General features: G+C 37.1%; 1 long non-coding RNA gene across 1 annotated transcript in view; it reads left to right on the forward strand.

The window, feature by feature from the left end:
• LOC104152699 (uncharacterized) overlaps window positions 1-14,450 on the forward strand; it is a 28,521-nt gene that overhangs the window by 1,085 nt on the left and 12,986 nt on the right. Inside the window, exon 2 of the long non-coding RNA XR_011144055.1 lies at window positions 448-579. This is a non-coding gene — a long non-coding RNA (uncharacterized lncRNA). The remainder of the gene's footprint in view (window positions 1-447; window positions 580-14,450) is intronic.

A 14,450-nucleotide genomic window follows, 5' to 3' on the forward strand; every position in this document is an offset into this window, starting at 1 on the left:
GTTCTCACTTGATGCTAGGCTCTCAGGTGAAAAATGAACTCATGCAAAAATCACATCACATTTCTGGAGTAATCAAAAAATCTGGGCTGTGCAGAGAAGTTGCAAAGCTTTGGTTGTTACCAGTGTCCAGGTCATCTGAGTTCAAAGTACAGGTTTATTTTTCTCATTTAGAAATGGAATTTATCATACAGATTTCTCACACTTTTGTTTCAACATGAAATAGAAACATCTGGGAACACAGTGAACGTAAAGTTCAAACTTCTACATTTTCTGTGTGAAACAAGCATATTATCTCTGATTATTAAATGTAGTCCTAGTAGATGAGATTTCATTAGTCTCATTTTTATATTGGCTGGTTATCAATAGATCAGTGAATTCACCTATGAAAAATGGTAAGACTACGTCACCCTTATGAGGTAGTGAGTTTCTGTTATTTCTGTTTTACAGACAGAATTGTGAGGCTCAGGGGGAGATGTAACGATTACAATGTCACAAAGGAAATCAGCAGCAAAACATGGGAATACTAAGCTGGTATTCTTACAGTTATTTCCTACAGAGGTCTACTTCATGTACCGTCTGGTGAGTGTTAATTTGTTTTGAACGTTAGTTCATTTACCAGGTGTTGAGGCTAAACCACAGGGACCCTGTTCCATTCTTGTCCCCAAAGTATACATTAATGCTCTGATAACTTCAGGTTCATTCTTAGAGCTCTGCTATTAAAATAGCTGTGAGTTAAAGCATTCTAGGTAACAACATGAAAATAAGCAAATATCAAATATGCCACTTCATTTCAAAATTCCATGTAGATTTGCCAAATCAAGTTGCTTTAAATGAAAGTAGAATTTATCTAGGATAGATATGTCTATATTTTCTTGCTGTGCAGACATACTGCAATGAGATGTACATTACAATGAGAGGTAGACACAACATAAAAAAGCTATAGGTCAGTTGCCTTCCTCCACATCTCATTATCTTCATACAGCCTTGAGATGGAAACCGCAGCATTCCCCATTCAGTCAATTAATTGAATCACACTCATATTTCTTCAAACAAATATGCAGACTACATAGCTGCTCCCATTTGTTTTCTGATTATAAGCCCAGATTGTTCTTCAACCAGAAATTTTGCTATCTGAAGGTCAAATTCTCTTTGAGTCATGGCAGTATTTTTTTTTTGAATGTATCAATAGTTGTACAGACATTTTCACAAATATCTGGATTTCCCTTTTATAGTGAGACAGCAAAAGGCTAAACAGCAGCTAGATGACCAGGCAATTGCTCTGAAAAACAAACCCTTAAGATTATAGTGAATCACAAATTGGGACCGAGTCAACAAATTGAAAAAAGGTATCATGCTAGAACTTATATACAGGAGTGCCATGTGTAAGATATATGAAGCAATTCATCAGTTCTGTGCATCACTGAGAGGACCTCAACTGAAGTAATAGGTCCAGTTATAAGAACAGTTCAAGATAAATGTAGAGCAATTGGAAAGAATCAAGAAGAGTGACAGGGGTGATCTATGAGGAAAGACTGAACTAACTCAGGCTAGAACTCTACTTTTTCAGGCTAGAAAAGGTAGAAGTGATAAAATAGACCGTTGCAAAGAGGGACAAAATGCATTGTTCTGCGTGACCACTACAAAATAATAGTAGGAACAAGGAGGTTAAATGGCAACAAGAGAGATTGAAGTTAGACAAGAAACAACTTTGTACCTATGAAGATAGATCAGAACTGGCTTTACCTAGAAAGGTTGTGTTAGGCCCCTTATTGGAAATTTTTAAGAGCAAGTTGGGCAAACATCTTCCAAGAACAGTTCAGATAAAGTTGATCCAGCCTTGAGACAAGAGACTGCCCTAAAAGGTCTTAAGATCCCTTTTATGGGAGTCTTCAGGATTCCTCATTCCAGGAGCTTATTTGATTTCTCTGCAGTTCAGCAGAAAATACAAAACTATACTGCTCTAGAGAGGCTGAAAGCCTCCAGCTTTTGTTAAATCATCTTTTGGATTTCCATTTAACAGTCTTTCAATTTCTGAATGTCTTTGAGAATACACTATTTCATTTTTGTGTGTTGCTTATCATTGCTTCTAATGCAAAGAGTACTCTATTGCTTACCATTTCCTCATACTCAGTTATTCTGTTGATCTGAATTATTCTCTTGAATTAAGGTCCAAACCAATATCAGGCTTCTGAAAAGGCTGATATGACCCTTTCTCCAAACCATGATGAGAAAAACCATTTGTAACCCTTCAGTTCTAGAAATACGTTGCCTTAAACTTTAATACAATTGCCTTTCCTGTGTCATTTTCAGTTGTACATTGTCTGACTCCCGATGTCTTGTTATTCACATTGTAATACTCAGAATTTCCTACAAAATTGTCCCATTTTGGGGACGCTCATGCCAGTTCATACACAGTAGTCCCTTTGTACTAACAATATTTGTTTCGTGGAAGAAGTTGCTATCTCCTGCTCTATGTGGTCGTAGAATTTCTTCAACCACCTCTCAACAGTCAGTGGTTGAGGAGTACAACTGAAAAATAGTTACAGTGGAAGGACATGCTGTCAATATCATGCTTATTAAACTCTTTCTGTGACCATGTATGTAGTAAGATCTTTCCTAATCTGCATGGTTTAGTGTTTGCAGTCAGGTACCCTCAGCCTTTCTGCAGTTTATGGTGTCCTTCCCCAATAACAGTCATATCAAAGTTCATCTGGAATCATACAGAAGAAATACGTTCTGTTAATACAGTGAGAGCTCATTTAATGTTGTATTAACCAATATTTAATATTAACTAATATTTAGCAGCTAATATTATGTATTTTTTATGCTGCAAAGAGTCTACCTTTCATCACTTCATTTAGCTTGGCGGTTTGGAACAATCTGATGAATAAGAAGTCCCAGGCACTTGTACCTCACCGATAGTAAAATTAAGTTGTCATATGCAGGCAAGTGCTAAGGAGTTTGGTTATCAAAAGTGGTTGTTTTCTGGATGTTTGGTGACTTCTATAAGGACTTGGGAGGTTAATTCCCAGTTCTCTCTGAGCCAAAACATACAGGCCAGGTACTCTTTAAGTACATATTTTACGTTCTTATCCTTATTAAAAGAAACAGAAATGCAAGCCTGTAAAACTATTTGCCTATGTAGCATTTTCTTGTATCTTCTCAAGGAAGTTAGTCATAAGGTTATAAACAAATAACCTATTCTAGTAGTGTCTTTAGTTAATTTTGGATTTCATACAAAAGAAATAAAAGTTTTGCATAAAATCCCATGGAATTGAAGTCAGGATTTGTCGTTAGGTTCATTTCTTTCTGTGGTTTCCACAGAATGTTTCTGTAAAGTTTTCTTAAGCCGTGCTTCTTGTAGTCCACAAGAGAAATGTTATGACACTTTCTTTAAAATAAAGCCCATTCCTTTCTCACAAGGTGATTTGAACAGTAGTTGGAGGATGGGCTGAAGTTATTTACATTAGCCAGTTCCAGTTTCCCCAGACTGACAGAAATTCCCATGGAAATTCTGGTTGCATTAACTTTGACAGAGATATGGGACTGTTTTCGGAAACTTGAAAAAAAACAGCTAGGGAATACTTTTCATTTTTATTAATATATGGTATCTTCATTTTGTTTATTAAAGAAATAAATCAAGGTTAGTTTCTGCTTAGTTTCAGATGGTTTTCACAGGAGACAAAAAAAGAGACGTTGGACAAATATTGGCCAAGCATCAACTCAGTAAGAAATCCCATAATGTCAGAAATCCCGAGGTGGACCGCAATAAAGTGAATAGCATGAGAAAAGAGAACATTAAAAATACTTACTTCAGGCATGGAAAATGCTTTTGTATTCGTGGAGTTTAAACACACTTCGATGAGGAATTCTTACAGAGACATTTGATCCAGCTGACATCCCATAACATTAGTGTATGGCTTGAGGGCTCTGTGCAGTCATTGCAGTGCAGGTAGTGTCGTTTTTTATCCTCATAACTAGCTATCAGTTTGTATTACGAACTATATGCATTTGAAAATTATGTAAACATTGTCTTTGCATCAAGGGTTCAACACCCTGAGTTATCACTTTCCTTCTCCCCATAGAAACTAATGCAAAAGGTCTGAACTGGCAGTTTCAGAGGGAGCTAAAGGCACTTATGACCTCTGATTTTTGCCCATCCCTTAAGCACCAGTATCAGATCTGTTTATCTTTGGTTTGAGAAACATTTGTTCCTTCATGGGTCATTAGTTTTTGCGCTTCATCAATCACTTAATAAGTTGTTAAATGACGCAGAGCTTTTACTTCTCCAAGTTCTCCACTGTGTCACCTTCACCTCAGGTAACTGAACAACGGACCAGTCAGTGAAAGGCAACGACAAAGCTCCAGGCTCCAGCAAGATAATCCATAAAAGTCCATTTCATTTTTTTTTGTTTCTATTAGGAAAAAAACTGTAATAATCAGATGTCTCCACTAGATGTCCGTGTTTCAGCAATTTTCAGTCTTAACTTCTTCAGTCAATGCAGTTGTCTTGTGCAGAATGCATAATTATGCTGTGCTCCATTGAAAAATGTAAATACAAAATAGGCTTAGATATTAGTGAAGTTGCACACCTGGCTCTTTGTATAAAAAGGCCATGAATCTGGCACAAGCTACTCAAAAAAACCCTTCCACTTTTTACATCTTATACTTGTTAAGTTAGTGCTCTTTGTATAAAAAGGCTCTTGAAGGCTGTCAGACTTTCCAGATATTGAATATTATCTCTCTGAGTTTTTACACTCTTATGTTTCTTACACTTTTTCGAATTATTGTGTGTTTTTTATTAACTGGTAGGGATAAGCACTAGGAAAAGCTTTTAAAGAGTTTTAGTGTTTTTCAGTATGGCTTCTAGTTTTTCTGTACACAGTTTTGTTTGCATTCAGTCATGTGCAGATTCCTAAAATAGTTGCTCAGATTTTTAGATACGCATGCATAATTGTTAAATAATTGCTTTGCTCATCATATTCCTCTTCAAGTATTGGTGTCTAATATTTGCCTGTTTTTCTGGGTATCTAATGGGTGTTGGGCAGCACAGTTATGCTTACATGAGCATAATTATAGTAACTGAACACATATTCTTTTTGTGCTCACAATTTAAAAAACCTGTTTGAAGATAGCCTTTTGGACTTGTTACTCATTTACTGAAGACTCCTTTCACTGCTTTGGCTGTGCAAGGGAACCTTATGGCAAGAGTGAACAACAGAGTTTGCACTCTGTGTTAAGCATGTTGTCATCTCCTGCCAAGGCAGCGAGCATCGTGCTCATGGAAAGTGCCAGGCTACAGCCCTAAGTGTCTCTTTATATGCTTTGGCACAATAGTGTCTCTATCATCACTCTGCTGATTTGCCTCATCAAATCTAGAGAGTCATCTTTATCATACCAAATTTGTAACACTTTTTGCTCAGTTCCTTGACTACCTGTAATATTGCAAACAGAGGTATGAGTTTATATCCTCTGTGATGTTTTTGTGGTTTGTATGCTCACTCATTAATAACACATTGGAGGCCAATAATTTAGTTCAAATAGTAGGCAACTCCAAGGTGCTGAAACGAAGGAATTATTTAAGACTACAATTTATCCGGGGCTGAATTCCATTCCAGGAATAAGAATAGGGTTTTTTTTTTTTTTTTTTGCTACTTTCTTCTGGTTTCCCAGACATTTTCAGTTTTGTTATGTGTAAGGATAGAATATGTTTTAGATAATGCCTGAGCAGAATGTACCAGAGAAGAATGTCCCAGACCATTTTAAGACTGAACTTCTGGGACCAAACGCAAACTAGGCATTGGCAACTTATATTTCCCATAGATTTGAGTATAACATCTAAAACTGAATTCGTCTCCAACCCGTTAACCTTTATTTACCTTATTAAGGAATCAGAATAGTTTGTTTTTTATTAGGCAACAAAATGAAAATTTGGTATCCCTTCATTTAATCTAAGCAGAGTGATTCAGGAAAGTTCCTTAAGATAATTGTCTACCTTTAAACACATAAACAATCCTATTGGGATTCACATATTATCTGAAACGTGTCTCTAAGCTCATCCTAAATGCTGTTCTGGGTTCATGTGTCATAACTGATAAAAGGACAAAATAACAAGGAAATCAAGATAAATCCCTAAATCATCACATTTTAAAAACTGAAATAAACCAAATAAATCAATTTGCTGCCAAAAGTATATAGGTTATTAAATACAAAAAGAAGACAGAACATCCTCTTATGGAATATATCCCAACTGTGAATATTTACTTTCCGTTGTTTAATAACAGGAAAAGGTTTGTAGCTCTTTTGTTGAGTTTTACATGTCAGCATCTTAATATTCCTATAGTATTCTTAAAACTTTTACCAGGAAAAAAAAAAAACAGTGCCATGGCTTATACTAGGAAATGTTCTGTTTATTTTAAATGCATTTATGAGCACACAAAGGCAAACAATTGCCCATCATAAACTAAGGGGAGCAACCTTATAATGGCTTGGTGTCTCATTTGTACTTCTTTGTATAGTTCCTTGGCTCATTTGTCCCTGCCCTTCCTGCATTCTAATCATTACCTCTCTCTCTACCTTTTGAACCCAAGTGTAGATTAAATCCTTTTTTCCATTTCCCCATTGCCTGCCGAGCACTTGCTTCTTTTGGTGTCTCAACCATAATAGGATTTGGCTAAAGGTTTATCATATGTCTGTAAGTGGATCTATAGGAGAAGGATTGTCGCTAGCATGAAGAAGTGAAATGTGAAGCTGAGGGGCTGCTCTTTAGGGACATAGCTCTTAGACTAGACTCTTAGAAAGAGCATGGCAAATAGCTTTCAAAGATCATCATAGTTCTTACAGAAGTACTTTAACCGATTTAGTTCTTGCCTGTTCTATTTTGGCAACTGTAGTTACTAGAGCAAATTTTGGCCAAGTCTTGTTAAAAAAGTAGGATAGTTTTGCCACTGTAGGCCAGATCAAACGGTATCAAGTAGCTTAGTCCCCTTCACATAGTTATAATATGATTTGGGCTTGTTTGAACAATGGGTAAGGTACAGACAGCTAGCAGCTGGATTCCCTAGGATGGTTATAACTGTGGGCACATTACAGTTTAAAATTCAGGCTTTAGATAAAAAGGGTAAATATCTCATAAAAGGAAGTGTAAACAGTAGGGAAATAAATCCTGCGTCCATCTATGAAGCCATGTAAAGGCTCACTCGTGCTGGAATGTGTGGTTAGCTTCATGGAGGCTACTGGGGCTTAGGCTTTGAGGACATCTTCAAAGGACACACCAAGGAGCTAGAGGAGGATGTGTCATCTTTGCTAACTTAGCTGCACAACAGACCTCTGGCATAGAAACCAAAATTTCAGAGCTAAACGTTAGACTCAGAAACCCGGACTTTATTGATCGTATGTATCTCCTGCTTATTGTCACTAAATGAGATTCAGCAGAAAACTAGAAGGATCATCAGTACTGCTTTAAAAATTTCCTAATCTCATATTAATCTAGTAAAAAAGCAATGCTGTTGATTTCAAATAGTTTTACCAAGAGTTTGCTCACCTAGGAAACACCTTTCATAATTCAGATGACTGTGACTGCTTGTAACGACTTGAATGGGTAAATCAAGCATGGCCTTTCAGAAGTGCATGATAAGGTGGATGTCCTTCTTCAACTAAACTGAGAGTCCTTATAACAGGATATTAAGTCTATTTAGTGGGAGTTAAACATTATTTGGAAAAGAGAGCTCCATAGGCACAACGTGATTTGGACCTCTCAGGGCAAAAAAAAAGGAAGAAAGTGGTCCAGAACGATTTTCTGTGTTATGCTAAGAACTCAAAGACATGACCATATAAACCCTGACCATGACTGTGGTCCGTGAAAGAAGTAACTTAATAATAAGATCATATTAGCAACATGAGCCAATTAAAGAGGCTAGCACAGGGTAGAGTTGATTGCTCAGGCCTTTCTGGGCAGTACAACCAGTCAGCAATGCTTCAGCTCTCAGAGGATGTGTTGTAGGTTGAAAATGATGTCTGTTAACCTTTCCATAGAGTAGCATTTCTTGTACTTGACTTGTAAATGGATGGATTAACACAGAAACTGTGTTAATCATTTTATAGCAGGTTTTGCTTCCGTTGCTCAGAATGCAGCCTTTTTCACCTTGGAATAAATAATCATTTGAACTATTTTGAAGTAAGAACTTAGAGAAGACTGAGCAGCACTTTATTTTTACTGTGATGTAACTGTGCTAGTTACATCAGAGTAAAAATGGAGCTTGGAGCTGACCTTGGTGTGCTTGGTCTTCACTGTGCTTTTACCTCAAATTGCTTCTGCGTGTTAGTTAGGACAAGGTAAAAATCATAGCTTTTTTAGCAGGCAGATTGAGCCCTTACTGTATGTTTCTACAAGGTTATTTTCACACAGGGTAAAATCTACACCAAGGTACAGTTCTTTTGCTCAGACCCTTCTCATATAAATACAACAGAGGCGTCCAGCCAAGCGATAGGGGTGGCTGCGTTTGAATACTAACAATCCTGTCATCACAGTGCAGCATGTTATGAAACCTACTGTGCGATTAATGCCCTGATTGGGTTTCACATCACAAAGAAAGCAGCTGCTTAACAGTCGTATGACTACTAGATCCTTGTATTGGTTTTCAGATCTGTAAAAGAATAACTATAAATGTGCAAGTCATACATATATAGGACATTTGGTATGTCCTAGCAAAATTATGCGTGTATGTAGTATGTGTAAAGCTAGCTCCACACCCCATTTCTCATATCCTTTTCTTGACAATAGCAGAAAAATATTACGCACCACATCATTTACTAAGCTGAAATGTACTGGCTTTCAACATTTATAGTATTTCATATAAGTGATTTCCATTCTATTGAGTCCTGGAATATTACAGCAAAATGAGGGCTATTTGAATTGCTTATCATCTCCAACCTGTCACAGATGGAAAGCTACATCTGTGGATAAATATATTCCATCCATTGGTTCGTTCCCAGAGTCCCACAGGAGAATCGCAGTTCTGCAGAATGCCTTTGGGGTACTGGATTATGTATTTGGCTCTTGCGCTAGGAAAACTGCTTGTAACCAGAGAGCACCCTGATGAATACACCTCTGAGAAGGCTCCTGTGTACATTGTTTACTGTGGTTAAGGTCTGGAACAACTTATACATGCTCAGTTTGTTCTAGATTTAATTTATGAGTTTCATATGTAGGATGTCTAGAACGATTGGATACAACTTCCTAGTTTGTTACACCATTTTCTGCCTTATGTATATAGAATTATTATTTCATATTTGTTTGTTGCATATGTTCATATTACATGCAAGTTCCTATCAGGGCGTAGCTGCAATTTTGGAGCCTAACTCTGCAGTCAGATAATAGAGACCTCGATTACGTTTAACAGACCATGGTCACGTAAGGACATCTGAACTTTGTTATCTCCATTACTAATGCCTGCAAACCTCATTCTCTTTAGAGTTATTGGCAGTCACCTGGTTTACCAAGCGAGCTTTCCCAACCACTGCCATGTCCATATGTCACTGTACTTCCCTTTTGTGATCGATCAGATAGATAGAAATGTTGTGTACTTTCTTCTAACAAATGTTACAGTTTAACTCGTGCGTGCTTTCCTTCCTCTTGTTTCAGATTCTAGAGGCCTGTGACACTTGATTCCTGAAAGCTGCTTCTTTAGCTTTCTTTTCATGTTGATGTATAAGTTTTCCTATTGGTAATGGTTACTGTTATAACTATTTTAAATATATCCACCTTTTAAAAAGAGTTCTTCTATAACTTTTTAATTGTGGAATAAATAACTATATGTTTCTGTCACAACAATATAAGGATTCTCACAGAACCTGTATGTTCTTCAGTCACTTAGCTTGTAATATCTACACATGCCCTGTCTTGGCTTAGGTTTAATCTTTTCTCGGGCAGAGTGTGTTTTCAAATGCATCCATAAAGCAGCACAGTAAAGTCTTGTTCCTACTTGAACCCTTAACAGTGCTCTAATGCAAATATTGTAGCAGTACGTATAATTTTTTTAAAGCTAAAATGACACTGTGGAAAGTCTCACAGGTCCTAAATTAGCAAAACTTTTGTAGACTTCGTATTACTAATCTATGGAATTTATAACAAAGGCGTTGAAATCACTCTTTTGCTGACTCATTTCCCCCAGGGAATAGCTGATGACCTCAGAAATGCCCTCACAGAAGTTCAGGGCACATAGTTGCCATCCCTACTCTAAAGAACATACTACACTCTCAGCTCTAGTTATCTGAAAATTCAGAATCAAAATCTATTTATGCTTAATATACCTTACCGCCCTGCAAAACCAAGTCTATTTCACATGCCATTTTCTTTTATAATCTGTTCTGACTCAGATGCAAAATAAGTATAGTATTTACAAAATATCTATCACCATGAATTTATCTTGCCAAGAGGAGTTAAATGGTTACACATTAAAAAAGATTTTATAAGCATGCTATGCCACAGTAAACATTAGTAAATGCTGTTCTAAAACTATTTCTGTCTTTTGTTGGGAAACAAATTATTGAGGCTTGAAGGGGAAGAGTGCTTAGTAAAAGGAAGGAGAGTTAAACATACCAAGGTTATAAAGGAACTCTTGTTTGCTGATTAAGTGTTTTCCACAGAAATTCAACTCATATTTCCTTTTTTTTTTTTTTTAATTCTTAAATCAGGCCCAACTGCCAGTAAACGATTTTCTTTACTGTGGGTAGAGGTTTATTTTTAGTCACAAGGAGAACAGTGTAGATTAAGACAGCAGACTGAAAATCAAAACATCTGCATGCTAACCTAAACCACTGCACATTTGAACTCTTGGTGTCATCTCCTTCATCTCACTGTGGCTCAGGTTGACTTTCTGTTGAAAAGAGCCTGCAGTAGCCATCTGGCAAGTCCAGAAAGCTGCCTTACATCTTGAGTCCCTTTTCTGATCTCTTTGAGAGTCTCTTTCAGCTTTGAAGCTTCATGCCTTTAATTTTACTGGGATTGAATTTTCCAGTACCTGGAGACTCAGAGTGGAGCTTGAATTTCAGCTTCTTGTCTATCAACTTCCCTGTCAGTCTAAAAGCAAGAATGATTGGCAACTGTTATTATTCCCTTTGGAAGTTTGATAAGTGATGGGTACTGTAACCACGCTGCCCTTTTAAAACAAAAGATAAAGATAGATAAGATAGTTGGAAACAAGTCTACATGCATGTCTGTTCTACGAAATGTTTAACAACACCAGATGATAATCTGATAACCAGCTGCTAAAAGACAAAATTAGCTTTTTTAGACTCCTGCTGGGCTGTTTGAGCAGGTTATTACCCAGTTACCTTAGTCTATATTGAGATCCAATTTTTAAATGACTAATTTTCCTTTGCTCTTGAAGGTGTTTGTGTCCACCAAGACTGTTTACTGAGCTGTAGTTTATGCTGAGCTACTGCTTTTCCCTCTTGTTACCCGCTTGTTGAATCAACACAGCAATAGAGAAAATAATTCTGATATAGTCAGCATAATGTCTTCATACATCGTTATAGAGCAGATCCATCCTCTATCATATCATCTAGCTTTCAGAAGCGTTGAAAGACTAAATTGGCTTGAGAAGGTCCTTGAGATCCATGCATAATCTCTGTGAAATACTCTGGTTTAAATCAAGTCCAACACACAACGCTTTCTTTTCAGTAGAGTTGTACTTTGTTCTTATCAGCTGACTAGTTTAAAAAAATGTTGTTTCACTCCTCCTCATCCCATCAACTTAACACAACTCCAAGCGAGTGAACTGTTGATTCCAGTTCATCTCTTGACACTTCAAACAGAATTATTTACTGAGTTTTAATCAATTACACCTACACAAAGTCACTGTAGGTGACAGGTTTGTACAGGAGTCACTGAGGGCATAGTTTGCTGATAATGGGGCAGCGTGGATGAATTTGAGATACTGATTTGACCCCTGGAACTTTACACTTTTGGACATATGCAAGGACCCTGAAAGAATCATGTTCCAGAACCCAAGCTAAATTTGCCCGGCTTGTAGCTGGAAAAAAATGGTTCTGCAACGTCTCCCATCCTGGAAACTGTAGTCAATGTAACTTAATATACACATAATTCAATGAGCCTGTTGTCACCAAACACATGATAAATTCACATATATGTGTCAGTCCTTTCATAATTGTTGCTTGCTAGGAAATCATACAAAGAAAATACCCATAGATTCTTCCAGAAATCTTAGGACTTGAGAATGCTGGGCACTGTATATATGAACGGCATGGTTATCCAATGACAGCCCGATGTCAGTAATGTGAATTAATGGAAAGTCTTGGGACTACAAACTATTAACACAATTCATTGCGAGATTGTAGCCCGATTGCATCAATTCTTGCAATGAATTGTGTATGAATCCCTTGAGTCAACGCTGTCTGATTAAAAAATGACTTGTGGCTGGATTTGAATACTTGTAATAAAAAAACCAGCAACTGACTATTATGCAAGGTTTATACACTTTCCCCATGGACTTTCACAAAGATGCCACATTTTTGACACCTTTCCAGCATGCTATTTAGAGGCACCATATTCTGGGCAGGCAGGATGCTAGACTACAAATGAGAACACCTGGGTCCTTTTCCCCATTCTGACATGCACTGGGCAAATAGCACCTCAGTTCCTCAGATTCCCTATTTGCAAAAGAGACAGAAGTCACTTACATACCGTATTGATACTTTAGTATCAAAAGAGGATGATACTGTTATTTAAGTTGTTCTTATTTCATACAATTCCTTTAAAATATTCCTTTAAAATTAATTCCTTTACAAAAATTCATTTAGAAATGATTATATATTCATAGGATTAGTAGCATCTGTCTAAATGTAAATTTACTCCTTCATCCTATTAAGTAGCTATAATGCATATTTTCAATCTCCATAAACCTCCTTACTCCATAAGGAATATTCTGGTCTCATAGGTAAGCAGTGGGAATTTGAAAAGGCTTTCTAAAGTACACTCATACTCTGTATGCAGGTTGTAGTAAATCAAAAAGACCCAGAAGATACAGATTAAAGTAAACTGCTGGTGAGGAGATAATTTAGCTGTTCATTCACCTCTACAGTTCTGAACCAGCAGCAGATTCTGGGCCGTAGGAAAGCCCATTCCATGGCAGTTGATAAGATGGGGGTCTTGTGTTTGTTCATGTAACACGAATATATGTTTTGCATATCTGTTCTAGAGGGTCGGCTGACCATCATTTGTTTACATTTGTTGAGGAATTATTATATCAATTAAAACATGGCAGGTGTTCCTACGAAGTGAATTCCTTGCTTCTGCTTTCCGCTGTTTCTGATCTTAAATAAATAGTCAAGTGAAATTGAATCAGGACAGAAAGATGGAAGAAACCCATGCTGTGTTAAAGTCTTCCTATGTAAGTCCATACATATTGTTATGAATGACGAATTTAAGTATAGGTATCCACTAATGTGCCAGAAAATCCAGGAACTGATAGATTGTATCAGACCCCAGGTCCTTCGGATCTGGTGTCTCATATTCCAGTATAGCTTTTCCTCCTGCTTCAAAGGAAGGTATAAAAAAAAGGAATGTAAAATGCTGTGCTTCTGCAGAACTACTGTCTTTGCTGGAGCGATAACCATGGTCAGGAAAAAATATATATGGCATGCCAAGCAGAACCCCAAACTTCATGGGTTTGAACTCATTCTCAAGGGATAATCCCTTTCTCAACACACGACTCAAATAGCCAGAATACTTTAGGTTCAGGGAAAAGAAACTTCCCCGTTAATACCAGCTCTGAAGCTGCAGGTGCCACATTACAGTGGCTCCCACTGAGATTGTATCATTTTCACACATATCACAAGTGAGACGGCTTGGATCTGCGGTCCGAGACCCCCAACACCAGCCCTGCTTCTCTGCTGCTTGCATACATGCAGTCGTTCCAGAGATGTGCACAATAACCACATGCACAGTAATTGCTGTAAGGCTGAACATTATTCAGGTTATTTATTCCTCTCGTTTTTTAAATAAGTTTAAGATTAGGAAGGATCTGGAGCTCATTGTTGTAATTTAGACTTCTGCATAAAATATCCATGTAGATAATCTCACCAGTGTTTGCTCCACATATCAGAATTTCAAGGCAAACTCAACTGTTTAGTCTGTCACTTTGCTGCGAAGTTAAATAACGTCAATGTACATCAATAGCTTAAATATACATACCCTACCACCTATGATGTAGTAACTTCTGTTTGCAGAACAGGATACCTAAATTCAAGCTGCTAACTGCAATTTGAAGAGAACAGTTAATAGGTGTGATATATCTTAACATTTCTGTGAGGCTGTATTTATTCAGAACAAGATGATTCTAACTATCAGTGAAGAGAGGAGGTAGTGAATGTCGACTTATTTCATAAGAAAAACAGGAGTCTGCTATATCTTATCATTATATAGCCAA

The sequence above is a fragment of the Struthio camelus genome, chromosome 14, assembly GCF_040807025.1.
Source record: "Struthio camelus isolate bStrCam1 chromosome 14, bStrCam1.hap1, whole genome shotgun sequence".
NCBI lineage: Eukaryota > Metazoa > Chordata > Aves > Struthioniformes > Struthionidae > Struthio > Struthio camelus.